Genomic DNA, 14,620 nt, shown 5'->3' with positions numbered 1-14,620 from the left:
TCTTAACCCTCAGAGTATAAATTGTCTAAGGTTCTGAATAAAGTTGTCTATTGTATCAGACTTTAGTCTACCTCACTTATTAGCTTCATTCTCCTGATCTTCCCCTCTGGAGTAATGACAACACAGTAACTGCCTTACGACAAGAACTCAAGACCTATTCACACCATCTTATCTGGTGAAAAACCCACACACACCACAAAGAACTGTAAAGACTAATGAAAACAGTGTGTCTTCTTCATTTCTGCATTAATTCTAATGTTTATTAACTTGCACTGATCTGCAGTTCTACTTGTCTCTCAGTATTCTGTGTGCTTCATCTGCTTTTGATGTGAATACAGTAATTTCTTGCTCCCCTCTTCCTCTTACTTGTTAAAAATTTTAACTACAGTTGTCTATTTTCCCTAGGAACTGATTCTATGCTTTATTAGCCTGTACATAAGTGGTAAATTCAGATGTTACAACATGCCCTGCACGATCATGCCTGCTTTAGAAAACTATTAATATTTAAACTAGAGTACTTCTGTGCTAATTGAGGCTATGGTGGTCTATAACTTTTAATAATTAACATTGTGGTAGGCACGCAAATGCTTCAGTGTTCAAATTAAGAAAGAAGATAAAGTAGTATAGGCTAAATAAGTTGGCCAACAGTTGCAAAAGAACTGAGGTTTGATGAAATCTGAAACTGACTAGCTTACAGACGGCTGTGTTAATCCGTGGAAGGGCAGACACTAGAGTATCTCCAAAAGCACATTCTTATAAATCAATTTTGTTCTGTTTGGGACTATAAAGTGTTACTTACACAGAGTAAAATCAAAGGATGGTAAAAACTTTTAAATAGAAAAATTGGGAGGTGTAATCAATCAGTCATGTGACAACATGTATTGACTAACTATAATGAATTAAAGTGCCATTCTTTATAGTTTTTGTTTTATAAATCCCAGAGAGAATATCATTTGTGAGGCACAGAGAGTGAAGTGGTAGAAATATATGTGGGTGGATGTGATTGTCTTGGAGTTTCTGTTTGCTCAATATCTCCCTGCTTATTCTTAAAACAGACAGACATACTATCTTACTTCTTAGGTATAGGGTAGCTTGAGACCAAAGGGTGTTGTGCAATCTAAGGTTGGTGCTGCTTTGTATGTATAGTAGAAAACCTTCTTTTAAGACTCAGCCTATCTATGTAGCTTGTCACACAATGTTATAGTATCATATGGAAGTGTTCAATGTTGTAGGTACCAATATATTGTATTGTTTGTTAAATTATTTTCAAAATGTGCAAGCAAAAGTGTGTTCATATTAGCAACATTATGGGTTCATGGAGCTTAATTAACAGAATAAAAATATCTTCACCTATTTTAACAAATATTCTTTATTCCTAAAGTCTATTTCTGCACCAGGAAGAGTTTCAGAATAAAAATAAGTGGGAATTTCCAGTCTCATCTTAACTCCTTATTTTACATACATGGAGAAAAAAACAATCAATGAAGTACCATAAGAAATTTACTATTTTTTTCTAGTTCTATGCTCTAGACAAGATACAAATGGACTCATTAGTAATTTCATGTGAACATTAAAATATAATGCAGTCATCTTTCTGGAATTTTAGCAAGCTATATTGGTCCAAAGATTTTAGCCAAAGTCACTATGACTTCTCTTCTATATCCTTATCAATGTATGTATGGATGAAAGTGAAATTAATCAGTTATCTATGCAACAAACAAAATCCAACACAGGTCAATAAAATTTTGTTAGTTTCTGTTTCTATGATTAATAACTTAGATGGAACTCAAAATGATGAAGCTATATTCCAGTATACTAGTGTGTCTTCCTTCAGGAAGTAGTAGAGCAGGAAGCTGGTTAATGGGAGACGGCATGGTGATTAATGTTGGCAATCAACTTGAGAGGATCTAACATAACCTAAGAGACAAGCCTCCCGGCATATCTGCAAGAGATTTTCTAGGTTATATTGGCTATCTTAACACTACTCTCAGGGACTATGTAGGTAAAGTTACTAGAGATGGAAAGATCTGCCTTAACTGTGTGTTTCACCATTCCGTAGGCTGGAGTCCTAGACTAAATTGAAAGAAAATAGCAAACTGAATGTTAGCATTCATTATACTCTGCTTAATGACTCTGGATAAAAATGAGGAACTAGCCTCCTGTTATAACACCATGCATTCCTTGTCATGTTCAAATACATCACTTCAAACTGTCAGTCAAAATCAACCTTTTCTCCCATACATTGTTTTGTTTTTTTTTTTTTTATAGAATTCTGTTACAACAAAAGATAAAAAACAAATATAGACCTTCATCTGAAATAGCTCACCTATATTCCATGTGAACTTCTGTCCTTCAACAGTCTAGACAGAATTAGGTTCACAATGAAGAAAGAGAGTTAAAAAAAGATGAAATAGAAATATATAAATTTTCTTGTGGCACAGAAACCTAAATACTACAATACCAGTTCCATCATTAACCAAATAAGTTATAAAACTTTCCATAACAGCTAAAGTATAATAATTCCATAACTTGATGGAAGGATAATCAAATAAGACACTAACTCATTGGATTCAGCAAGGAGAAAATTGGGATCCTTGCAATAATCATCCATTTAGAGGAAAATCAGGCAGATATAATTCTGTTCCATTTATAAAACTGGAAATATCTGGATCAGAAATTAAAGTTAGTGCTTCCAGGAATCTGTAATTGGATGTTTTAAAAATAAAAAAAATACAGCAATATCCTTAAGTATCCAAAATTCTTTTGAAGGGAAATATTCCTAGGTAAATAATTTAATAATAATACTCTTTATAAATATTCATAGCTAGTTCTCCTCCTCCTCTATAGGGCTCATTGGTGCTGTAATGGTAATATGGGTTTGGAGGTTTGGGACCATCCACCAGAACAGAGGTCTACCAATGGGCCACACAAAGAACCATTTCCCTTTCTTGTTAGCCACCAACTACCAATAACTGCTTACTAAGTTAGGCCTGGAAATTATTTGCCCCATATATGCAGGAATTTGGCCTGAGTTTATCTTGTATAGATCTTGTGCATGTAGGCACAACTAGTGTGAGTAGAACGTATTTTAAAAATTAAAAAAGAAAGACATCCTGTAATAATATATTTTAGAAATATCATCAACTAAATACTTGATAGGGTTATATAAATACCAACAACAAAACAAAACAGAACAAAAATCAACTCAATAACAAATAAATTCATAAAACCATAAAAAGAGAAAAAATATTAATGACTAGGAGAACCTGAAAACAATAACATAAACACTGATGAAATGAAAGTATCTGAGGCAATTTCTTCTAGCATCTTTATGCAGCCCTTTTGTTACAACGTTTAATATTTTCCATCATCCTTGTAGATACTGGGCAGTTTTGGCATCTGCCATTAGAGATTTTTCATCTTAGTATTATCAAACTATCAGTCTTGCTATTAAATATTGTGCATGTTCTGGCAGCAATCAACCCAAATCACCATGATAGACTTCTGTCCTACACAACAGATTTAAAGCAACTTCCTGCTGTTCCTTTCAGTTACCAAGTCACACTTACCTTGCCTTAAACCAATCCTCAGAATAATTTGTACTAAAAAAAAGAATAAGGCCGTTTTGTAAGTTCATTTTTCCTATCAAATAATGATATAACAATACATCCAATGTTCAGGTAAAAATAGTTTTCTAACTCTTCATGCCATTGCTAACTTCTACATTTATTATTCCATTTCCAAAATATACATAAAGTCTGAACATAGTGAACTAATAGCAGGATTATTCCAACTAAGAAATTTTAATAATTTATTTTGTTAGTGTATAAAATGCTGTTGTGTTATTTCCATAAGATATGAATGTATGTATTTAAAACTCCGACCTATGATGTTTGAGTGGAAGCTTCACCCCAGCCCATGGCATCCATATACTCAAAGAGTCTGGAATGTTTGGGTGGAGGCTCCATCCAAGCCCCCTCCCCCTAGAGTTGCCTCAGTCCAGATGCCACCTGGGAGAAAACCTGTCAAACGCTGACCCCCTCCCCATAGATGTTTGGGACCACTCCCCCAGAGAACAAACATGGTTTTCCCTTTCCTGTCTCCTCTCTGGGGGGTGGGGGGCTAGGAAGCCATCTAGGAGTGTTGTTATCCATTAAACCTGGGCTTTTTCTAATCTATTTTGATTTGGTCTGATTCAGATTATTGCCTCAGTGGAAGGTTTATTGGGGTACAGAAACTTTCCACACATATTACAGGAAACACATGAGATTATCTCCCCCATATATATTTATTATTACCACAGATCTCTTTGATCCTCATAGTCTGACCTCACAGAGCAGAAACATTTTACAAAGTGTCAAATACAGATTACTTCACACCATGAACCTTATTAGAAGCACCATTTATATTGAAATTAAAATTAAACTCCTGACTTACTATACTATAAACAGTTTTGTCTAACCTAATCTGTGTATTCTTCTCCCTGTATATGCACTCTTCTTTTTGATGCTGCACCAAGGCATATATACTAGCTATTCTTCACACCTAGAATATTCTGCGTCTTGAATTTTGCATGTTGTTTTTCATTCATTTCAGTTCCAACTCTTTTAAAATTAATTTTACATACCAACCACACTTCCCCCTCCCTCCCTTTCCTCCCCTCCTCTTACTACTCCTTACCTTCCCCCCAACCCATTCCCTATCCACTCTTCCTCAGAAATGGTAAATACTCCCATGGGGAGTCAAAAAATCTTGGCACATTTATGTTGAGGCAGGACAAAGAGATATCATGATAGAGGGTGCCATTACAGGATTAGGCAGAAACCTGGTGCTAGGGAAATTCCCAGGAATCCAAAAAGGTAACCCCAGCTAAGACTTCTTATTAGACACTTCAATACTAATTCTCTACCATATTACATCCCCATGCTTTCCAAATATCAGTAAAAATTACATGGAATTCTTGCTTATTTTCTTTCTTTTCTTTTGACATTGTTCACAACTCCTCTCAAAGGCAATTCTTCATAAACATTTGCTAACTTGCACTGTCATGAACATCTATGTACTCAAATATCTATAGCAGACTTTATTAACCATTTCTGTCAACATGGAATTAAATATACCAGAGGCTGTTTCATTCTGTCATTTTGTTTTGTTTTGCAGAACACTTCAGAAAATGTTGGCTCTCAAAGCTCTATTTCCTTGGGCTCTGAGTAACTTTATAATGAACTTCAAGAATTTATATCTTAATCAGTAAATAAAAGCACTTAATTCTAGTTATATTTATATGGCTCAAATTCCCTTTACAAAAATTGTCTTCAAACATCTGTTAAGTTATTTCAACAATCATGAGGATTTTTGGTCTAGGCTGGGTTCCCTGCCTAAACAGCAGAATGCTAATGAAAGGATTAATGCCTTGATGGCTCAAAGTGTTGGAACAATTAACACTTAAAGAAGATTTTTGTTGCCTTCTTACCCCTTTTGTATTGAGGTATAAAAGTGTATAAATATTAAATACAGGGATTTTCGGTATTCACTGAAATACCCTCCCAATACTATCCTATGTTTCTGTTTTATTATTTTCACTTGTGTAGAAGGAGTGGCGGAGGGCCGCTTCCCACCACCCGGCTAACTTTACCCAAAATAATTACACAGAAACTGTATTTGTTTAAATACTCTCTGGCCCATTAGTTTCAGCCTCTTATTGGCTAATTTTCACATCTTGCTTTAACCCATATTTAGTAATCTGTGTAGCACCACGTTCTGGTGGCTTACCAGGAGGGATCTTAGCCTGTATCCATCTCAGAGAGGAGAGCTATGGCATCTGCCTGAGGTGTCTGCCTGACTCAGCTTTCTTTCTCCCACAAATCTGTTTTGTCTATTCTGCCTACCTAATTTTTTGTCCTATCAAAGGGCCAAGGCAGTTTCTTTATTAACCAATGAAAGTAACACATAGACAGATGACCCTCCTCCATCACACTTGGGTCTTCATCCTCTTTACTATTTTTCTGCTCCCCATACTCCTACCCTGGTAAGTGATATTTCTGTCATAACTGGTCTCCCTAAAGGAACAGGGAGGTCTCCAGGATGGCAGTTAATCAGATGCCTCTCTACCCACAACTCCTACTGAGTGTGATCCCACCAACTCCCAACTCTCCCCTCCCCTAGTTGCCCCATGCCTGTAGGAAGTAGTAAGACTTGAGCCAGCAGCTCTATACCCAAACAGTCTGAGATGTTCGGGTGGAAGCATCACCCCAACCCCTGGCATCCATATATCCAAAGAGTCTGGAATGTTTGAGTTAAAGTCTTATTCCAGTCCCTGGCATCCATATACCCAAGAGGCTGGAATGATTGAGTTAAGGCTTTTCCCCAACTCCTGGCATCCATATATCCAAAGAGTCAGTAATGTTCAGGTGGAAGTTCCATCCCAAGCCCCCTCCCCTGGGAGTTGCCTCAGTCAAGACTCCACCCCTGAGAAAGCCCGCCAAATGAAGATCCCTCTCCAAAGTTACTCCAGACCACTCTCAAAGAGTATTTAAACTGCCCTCCCAGAAAACAAACACGTGGTTTTTTGGTCATTTTCCCCCATCTCCTTTCTTGGGGGGGATGTCTGAAAAGCCATCCAGGAACATTGGTATCCATTAAATCTCGACTTTTTCTAATTTGGTTTGATTTGATCTGATTTGGATTATTATGTCAGCAGAGAGACTTACTGGGGTGCAGAAACTTTTCAAAAACAGGGACCTCTTCTTCAACAAAAGAAACAGATATATTTTCCTATATGAGAAAGAGAAGAAACTTGATCTAACATCATAACCTAGTTATAGAAAACAGAATTACCCCACTTCCTTTAACAATTAAAAATCTAGAAAAATATATTAACCATCGACATTATCACTCACTGCCTTAGGTATTGAATGACAGGTACCTACCTTGGCATCTGAAAGAACAGGAATCTGCAAGCTCTGGCATCATCTCCAGTGATTTGTGCCCTGAGGGAAGATTCCAGGCTATGGGTCAGGAAGAGAAAATGTGGCAATGTTCTTAGGAAAGAACACAAAAATTAGTGTTTGTGGAAGGAGAGTTAACTATATTTCATGGAGAGAGTTCTAGAAAAGAGAAAACTTTTCTGATATCTCTGAGGATACTCATATGAGTCCTCATAAAATTATCTGAAGCAGAAAACAGTTAAAACATTCATAAGGAAGTGGAAGGCAAGAACCTTCCTGACTTCACGCAAGGTAACAGTCCTTTCTTACAGGGATCAATGGTGAAGTCATTGGAGCATTTTGTTTAAAGGCACTTGAATAAACATACTTTAGTAATCCAGGCAAGATTCATAAAAAGCAATCTAAAGGCACATATTAAAAGAATCTGGCAAAACCCAACTAATTTGCTTGTTTTTCAGAACAAAGCTCAACTACTGAAAGGGGGAAACTGCAAAGTGACATTTAAAGCAGTAAAATTGGGTCAGTGAGATGGCTCATTGGGTAAAAGTATGAGCTGCTACTCCAATGACCTGAGTTCCATCCCTAGGTCCCACATGAAAATAAGAGATTCAACTCCTTCAGATTCTTTTCTGATCTGCATATATTAACAATGGCATGTGTGCCCACCTCCCCAGTATATACACATTAAATAACTAAATAAAAAAATGTAATAAAAGAATGAAAAGTTATAGTTTACTGCCTCCAATTTAAAAAGTTTGAAGCTGGGAGAAAAGTGGAAAATTTATTGTGAGTCATATCAGGACAAACGTTAGTGAACAGGCAGATCAAAATGACAGGTAATGTGTTATTAGAAAAGGATACTAAATGGCAATTATAACTGTGCTCCATCTGTTCTAGAATGTAGATGAGGATATAAATGTTCTGCTGAAATGAAATATACTTAAAATAGGCCTCTTTGCAGTATCTATAGACAAAAAATACAATATGTGAGTTTAAGGCATACTGGATGGTATAGAAAATGGGTTAAAACTGCCAAAAGAAAAATCTTGAACTCAAAAACGCAACATAACATTACTCAAAATAAAACATAGAGAGAAGATGAAAGTTTGAAACTATAAGAATGACTTAGATCACAACACTGACTAACATATATGCTAAGGAATAGAAAACAAAATAATTTATAAAATGCTCACAAATATTGGATTCCTATCAGATTAAAAACAGCAAAAAAAAAATCAGCTTTGTATTCTGATTTCCAAGTAAATAAATATTCATAACAAATATTTTGTAAGGTGACATTGAATATACAAAAGAGGGAGAGAAAATTCATTTTGGGAATAATGGGGGAAATACAGGAAGATAATAGATATAATACCTGATTTTATTTTCTAGTTCCTAATGCTGAAACATAACTATAATATTTTATAGGACAAAACCTCATAAAATAAACTTGATTTTATGTTTCTAATTAAAAGGTGTAAGATAAAGGACAAGAAAGAGAGCTAAAACCAAAGACTTTAATAGCAGAATCTCAGGTCATTCTTAGTGGAATGTTTTATTCTTGTGGTTCCTATTTCCTTTATAGCAATTGTCTGAATATTTTCAGTTATGGTTTCAATTTTAAGTGTGCATCTTCAGCATCATGATTTAAAGCACAACCTTTGGGTTGCAAGGTGTTTTATAGACAGTTATAGCCCAGATGCTCTGCTTTCTGCTCGACAGCCATGTGCAGAAATCACCAGTACCAAATCCACCACCAAGCACCAAGCAGTTCTGCCTGTCTTCCCCACATCATGGACTTTGACCCCCTGAAGCTGTGAGTCACAATCAGTCTCTCCTGCCTCGTGGTATTTTGTTAGGTGTTTTGTCACAGCAATGAAAAATACAAACAACACATTGTAAATTGAACATTTATGTAAAACCACCTTAGAACCCAGCACCAATGAATATAAATAAAACCTCAAGATGAATTGTACACCTTAATATAAATCCTGACAAACATATAGCACTCTTAGAAAAGAGAACATTGTTATGACTATGGAACAGGTAAGGATTATACAAAGAGAACATGAGAAGTATAAAATATTTTCAATAAAGAATTGACCAAAATAATGTATTTAAACAGAGATGCTGTTGACAGTTTGAAAAATGAAAACTAAATGTTTAGATGGAAACACATTCTTCTGATAGAGGATCTATATATTCAGAATAAATATTTTTTAATAATTGTTTTCAAACTGTGAAAAAGCTTTAACAAGTAAGTTATACCTTAATAAGTGGAATTCAACTTAAAAGTACTATAAAGAGGGGGAGGCTTGAAGAAAGACAACACCAAATGAGAAAGTGCTGCATAAGCAAGACAATATCTGCTATGGAAAGGAATCACAGGCATCCAGAACAGGTAAACTGTAATGTGTCCCCTGGTGGAAGAACACTGGCAAAAAAAAAATTGAAATTAGATTTGCAAATAGAATAGTTATATGTTTTCCTCAGAATCCAGAAGAAAACACAGATATTAAAATACATTCCTTTATAATAATCTATATGGAAACTCTTCCCATCATAGCCTTACGTTGATAACACATCAAATGTAGTAAACTCTAGAAGAGATAAACTACTTTTTTGTATTTTAATATCCAATATTATAAAGGAATTTGGTTCATACAGTTTACAGGTATAATGTTGAACAGCAACAAAAATTCATAATATTTTCATTGACATAGACACACTGAAGAGCAATTTAGACCAACAAGCAAATTAAACATATGTTCTCTGTCCATAAAGGCAATACAATTTCTGATTTGACACACCCAAATTCTCAGGAAGTCAAAAAATGATCTATTGTAGCACTGTATTTATCAATGAAAAGGAAGAAATCTTTTTTTCCTCTAGACAAGATATAGGGAAGGTAAGGGAAATGCACTGAGCAGTCATAAAGTGGCGTAGAGTCCACATAGTAGAATGAGTAAATGGCAAACATAGGTGCTGAGTGAAGAGAATAGGAAACAGAATGGCATCTACAACAGAAAGACTGTCCTGAAAATTATGCACGGAAAAAAACAGCATCAAAACACTTTGCTTTGATGAATATAATACAATACAATGTATCATGTATGGTGAATACAATCCAATATGTTAAAACTCGACAATGAGACTGACAGAAGAGAAATAAAACTAGGTAGGGTGTGAAATATTGATAACTGTAAGAAAAAACAGGAAAGGGGTTCTGCAAAGCTAATTAACCTGAAGTGCGGAGTTTATTGATTTAGTGCTGCCCATCTGGTGTTCAAATAAAAGACAAAGAAAAAAAGAAACAAAAATGGTACTAGGACAAAACATATCAGGGTGGTGGAAAATGTAACCATTATAAAAGCATCAAATAGATAGGAGTGTGGACCTGGTTTTCTTCTTGCCTTTCTTTTTATCATCCCTTTGCAAACAGGCTCAGATGTGTAGCAGGGAAATGATGTATCTCTGTAAGTAAAGCAGCATGTTGTAAAAATAAACCACTATCACACTCCCCCTTTGACTTCTGGGGTGGGGTTACAATATGAAAAGAAACAAGATTCTTTCATTTGTATAGGTCAAGCCTGTATAAAAGTTTCCAATTTATAATTGAGAAAAGAAATACAGTCCTTTAACTTGATCATCTCAGTTTTAAAAGTACATAAATAGTAGGCAGCTGTCAAGTGCTTTCCCTAAAATATACAGTAGGCAAGTAGACTTGATTATTAATCATGTCAAGGGCCCAGTTTTCTGTTTCATGAGAATCTATTTTGCTCCTCCTTTGTATACTAGACAAATGTACCAGACATGGAACATGTGTAGTTATGTGACTTAAATGATGTAGGACTGTTTCTATCTATCTGCTGTTTCATTGGTTAATTAATAAAGAAACTGCTTGGCCTGATAGGTTAGAACATAGGTGGGTGGAGTAGACAGAAAAGGATGCTGGGAGTGAGGCAGATGCCTTGGGCAATTGCCCTGCCTCCCCTTTGGGTCAGTCACCATGAAGCCAGCCACCAGGACAGACGTGCTGAATCTTTCCTAGTAAGCCACCACTTTGTGGTGTTACACAGATTATTAGATATGGGTTAGTCAAGATGTGAATAAGGCTGAAACTAATGGGCCAGGCAGTGTTTAAATGAATGCAGTTTGTGTGTTGTTATTTTGGGTTTTAAGCTAGCCGTGCGGGAGCCAGGCAAGACAAAAAGCAGGCCTGCTTGCCTCATCACTACACTTAAACATCTAAAAAATAAAAATTCTCTGCATTAATGTCTTAATATCCTGTGATATCTCCTAATGTTAATTGACATGCAGTGAGAAGAGCAGAGCAAATCTGTTCAAACAGAACCGTTGATAGGGTAAAATATAACTTTCACACTTGAGCCTATTTGGGAGTGGGAAATAACCCTATCCAAGTATGCATGCCACTAATTATTTTGCATGATTCTAAGATTAAGCTTGTAAGTTACTGCAAAACTGAAAATATGCCTACTGAAAACCATGCAAGATATAAAGAAGGTACCCATGACAGAGGGAACTCACTAAGATTTCCATCCTGAAGAATGATCTGGAGTGATCTGAGAAGCCTGCTCTAGTGGCCTAGACAAGAAATTCAAAACTGTCACTATCAGCCAGCCTGTGCCTAAAAAGTGTTCCATATAAAGGGAAAAAAATAAGAAGAAATGAAACTTTTGTCTGAAGAAGGCTAAGACCCCAGCAGAGTTTGCCAAAGGAATGGTTTGATTTTAGAACCTAGATGAAAACCTGTTCAAAGAGGATATCCAGGACTTACATCAGACAATGGACCACCTATACTTAAGTCAGATATAATAAACTTACTCTATGTAATCAAAGAAAGAAATTCCTCCCAACCAGCTCTGTTGACTGTCCCAACTAGTCTCGCAGCCCTTCAGTCCCAAAGAAACACACAGAGGTGTCTGCATTAATTATAAACTGGTTGGTCTATTTTCTCAGACTTCTTATGAACTCTTGTAACTTACATTAACCCATAATTCTTGTCCATGTTAGCCACATGGCTTGGTACCTTTTATCAGCAAGGCATTCTTATCTTGCTTCCTCTGTGTTAGGTGACAACTGTAGACTGAATCTTTCCTCTTCCCAGAATTTTCCTATTCTGATCACCCCACCTAAACTTCCTGCCTGGCTATGGACCAATCAGCATTTTATTAAACCAGTACAACTGATAAACCTTTACAGGGTATAAGACCATTGTACTTCTACCCCCTATTTTTTCAAAACAAGAACTCTGACTGGAATCTCCTTTGTTTAGGTTTTTCCTGACCATTATCCATAACAACTTGTAATGTAGCCAACATTCTAAACAAAGACAATCATCCATAATCCATATTTTGGGAATGAGGACATAGTTTTCTAGGCTATTTTCTGATAATTGGGGACACTGATAATCTTATGGGGACCTAAAGATAATTTAGAACTATGGTCGAGTCCTGGCTAGAATATTCTGTGAAGCTTGATTATCTCAGCCAGCCTCATTCTTGAGGCTGTTCTGGATGTAGAACCCAGACATCTGAATTATCAGGGGGTCTTCCTTGATCAAACCTAATTTTTCTTAACCCAGAATGAATACACAGCCTTTCATTTCCTGTGGAAAAAAAACAAAACTTTTCCAAAGTAACATATCTTTGACTTAAATTTTGAAGTCAAGGCATTTTCTATTATTAGTAAAACTTTTGTTATATGTCTCTTGCTTAATATTGTTTGTTGTTTGTAATTTTATATTTCATATCTGTCCCTATTGTATGTAGTTGTATTGGGTTTAGTTCGATCTTGTTTAGAGAAAGGGGAAGATGATGGGGGAATTCAGCCAATTGCATGCCGTATAAGGTGTGTCAGCCCCCCCCCCCTCCGCTGGGCCTATAAAACACACGTGTGCATTTGTTTCCTCCTCTTTGTTTTCCTGGGCTCCTAAATTGCTGGAACCCTGGTTTTGTAAGTTCCCTTCTTCCCTTTATTAAAGCTGAATATTTTTTATTATAGTTAGTCTAGTTAATTTTAAATGCCGATCGATCATGCCCCTAAACCATGATGGTTCACTTTCTCTGCGTTTTGACCAGATACATTTTTACACAAACTACAATAAAAAGATGGGAAAGGAAAAGAAATTTCTTTCAAATTGAGAGCACAATCTTAAATGGTTAATTTATATAATCATACTAAAATTAAAAGCATAATTTGTAAAGTTCACAACTAAGATGCTACAAAATCTCTAAATTCTGAGAAAAAAAATTGTGCTGAGATTGCATTTTGTTTGAAATTAATTGTATTCTAAATGGGTACAATATAGAAACAGAATTATACACTATCTGAAAAAGTTTTAACTTGGAATTTTATTTCTAAGGGAGATGCTTAGAATGAAATGAAGAAAAATATGTATAGAAAATGGGTAGTTATATTTCTACATGTCAAACAAAGTAGAAACTCCACCCACTTTACCCAATTTGGTCTCATTTTATAGGTTCTAATGGCATTAACAGAAAAACACTTTCTCAAGAAAGAATGTTGCAAATCAAATTAAATTTCCAATATCAAGATATTAATAATATAATGTACATTTTCAGATGAATAGAATCAATGTAATTTAATCACTTTGTAAGAAATTAATTTATGAAAACAGACACTAACACTGTATTATTAAAGCCAACATTGTCACAGAGATAAACTTTTATGACATTTAACAAACATCCTTTTTGGTTATTATTTTAATTCTAGCATCATTACTAAGAGCTTCATATATGCTTTAGTAAATATTTGCATGTTAGTTTAATTACTAAAAGTGACTTTATTATATAAACAATCTCCTAGAATTTTTGAAACTATAAATATAATAAATTTTAGTCACTATATATCTATATATAAAATTATAATGATTTCCAGTAACCCCTTTTAGTCTCAAAAGTGTCTTTCTTTGGGACAGGAAATAACACAGTCTCCTATATAAAGAGATTATCTCTAACAATTATTCAGGTCTAAATAATTCTGGTTCCCTCTAAAGTGCCAAAGAAGGTATAAGTCTCAAAGGCAGCAAACCTTGGGAGTCTATCTGGCAGCAATTAGACACAACTGAGAAAATGACCCCATGTGAGGTCCCTAGGCTTCCAAACTGTGGGGCTGGTGATCAAAAAACTCAGTGGAGTTTTGTTTTCAATTGGGAAATTTTTTTTCTTGAGTTGCAACAAGACACAGCAAGGGGAACCTGCTCAAAGTTCAGTGGTAATAGTGGCTCTAGTCAACTTAGCAGGGGGTGACCACTCTTCCACAGTCTCGACTCCTATCCTAATGACTCACCCATCTGCTTCTTACCCACAAGCTTCCAAGCTGCGCGGCAAGAGTTCTAGAAACTCAATTATGTCAGTTAAACCAAACTTCAGGACCCGGCAACCTTCGTAGCAGGACAGATGTTTTCCGCATTGGTCAGTCCTACAAAAGTCAGACCGAACTTTCATTTTTCTGTCTGCATACTGCACCAAATTAATGGGGCCTTGTCATTTAAATTGTGTTCATTATGGCCTTCCCCCATTGCAAACTTCCCAAAGTCAGATCTCCTGTGGAGCAGAGAAACTGTAATGAGCTGGAGCCTGCCAATGTTAGGGCAATAATAATTTCAAGGTCAGAGCCTGGCAGAATGC

Source organism: Arvicola amphibius, chromosome 5 (assembly GCF_903992535.2).
Source record: "Arvicola amphibius chromosome 5, mArvAmp1.2, whole genome shotgun sequence".
In the NCBI taxonomy this organism is placed as follows: domain Eukaryota; kingdom Metazoa; phylum Chordata; class Mammalia; order Rodentia; family Cricetidae; genus Arvicola; species Arvicola amphibius.
The sequence above is the reverse complement of the archived record's forward strand: the minus strand, read 5'-3'. Positions refer to the sequence as shown.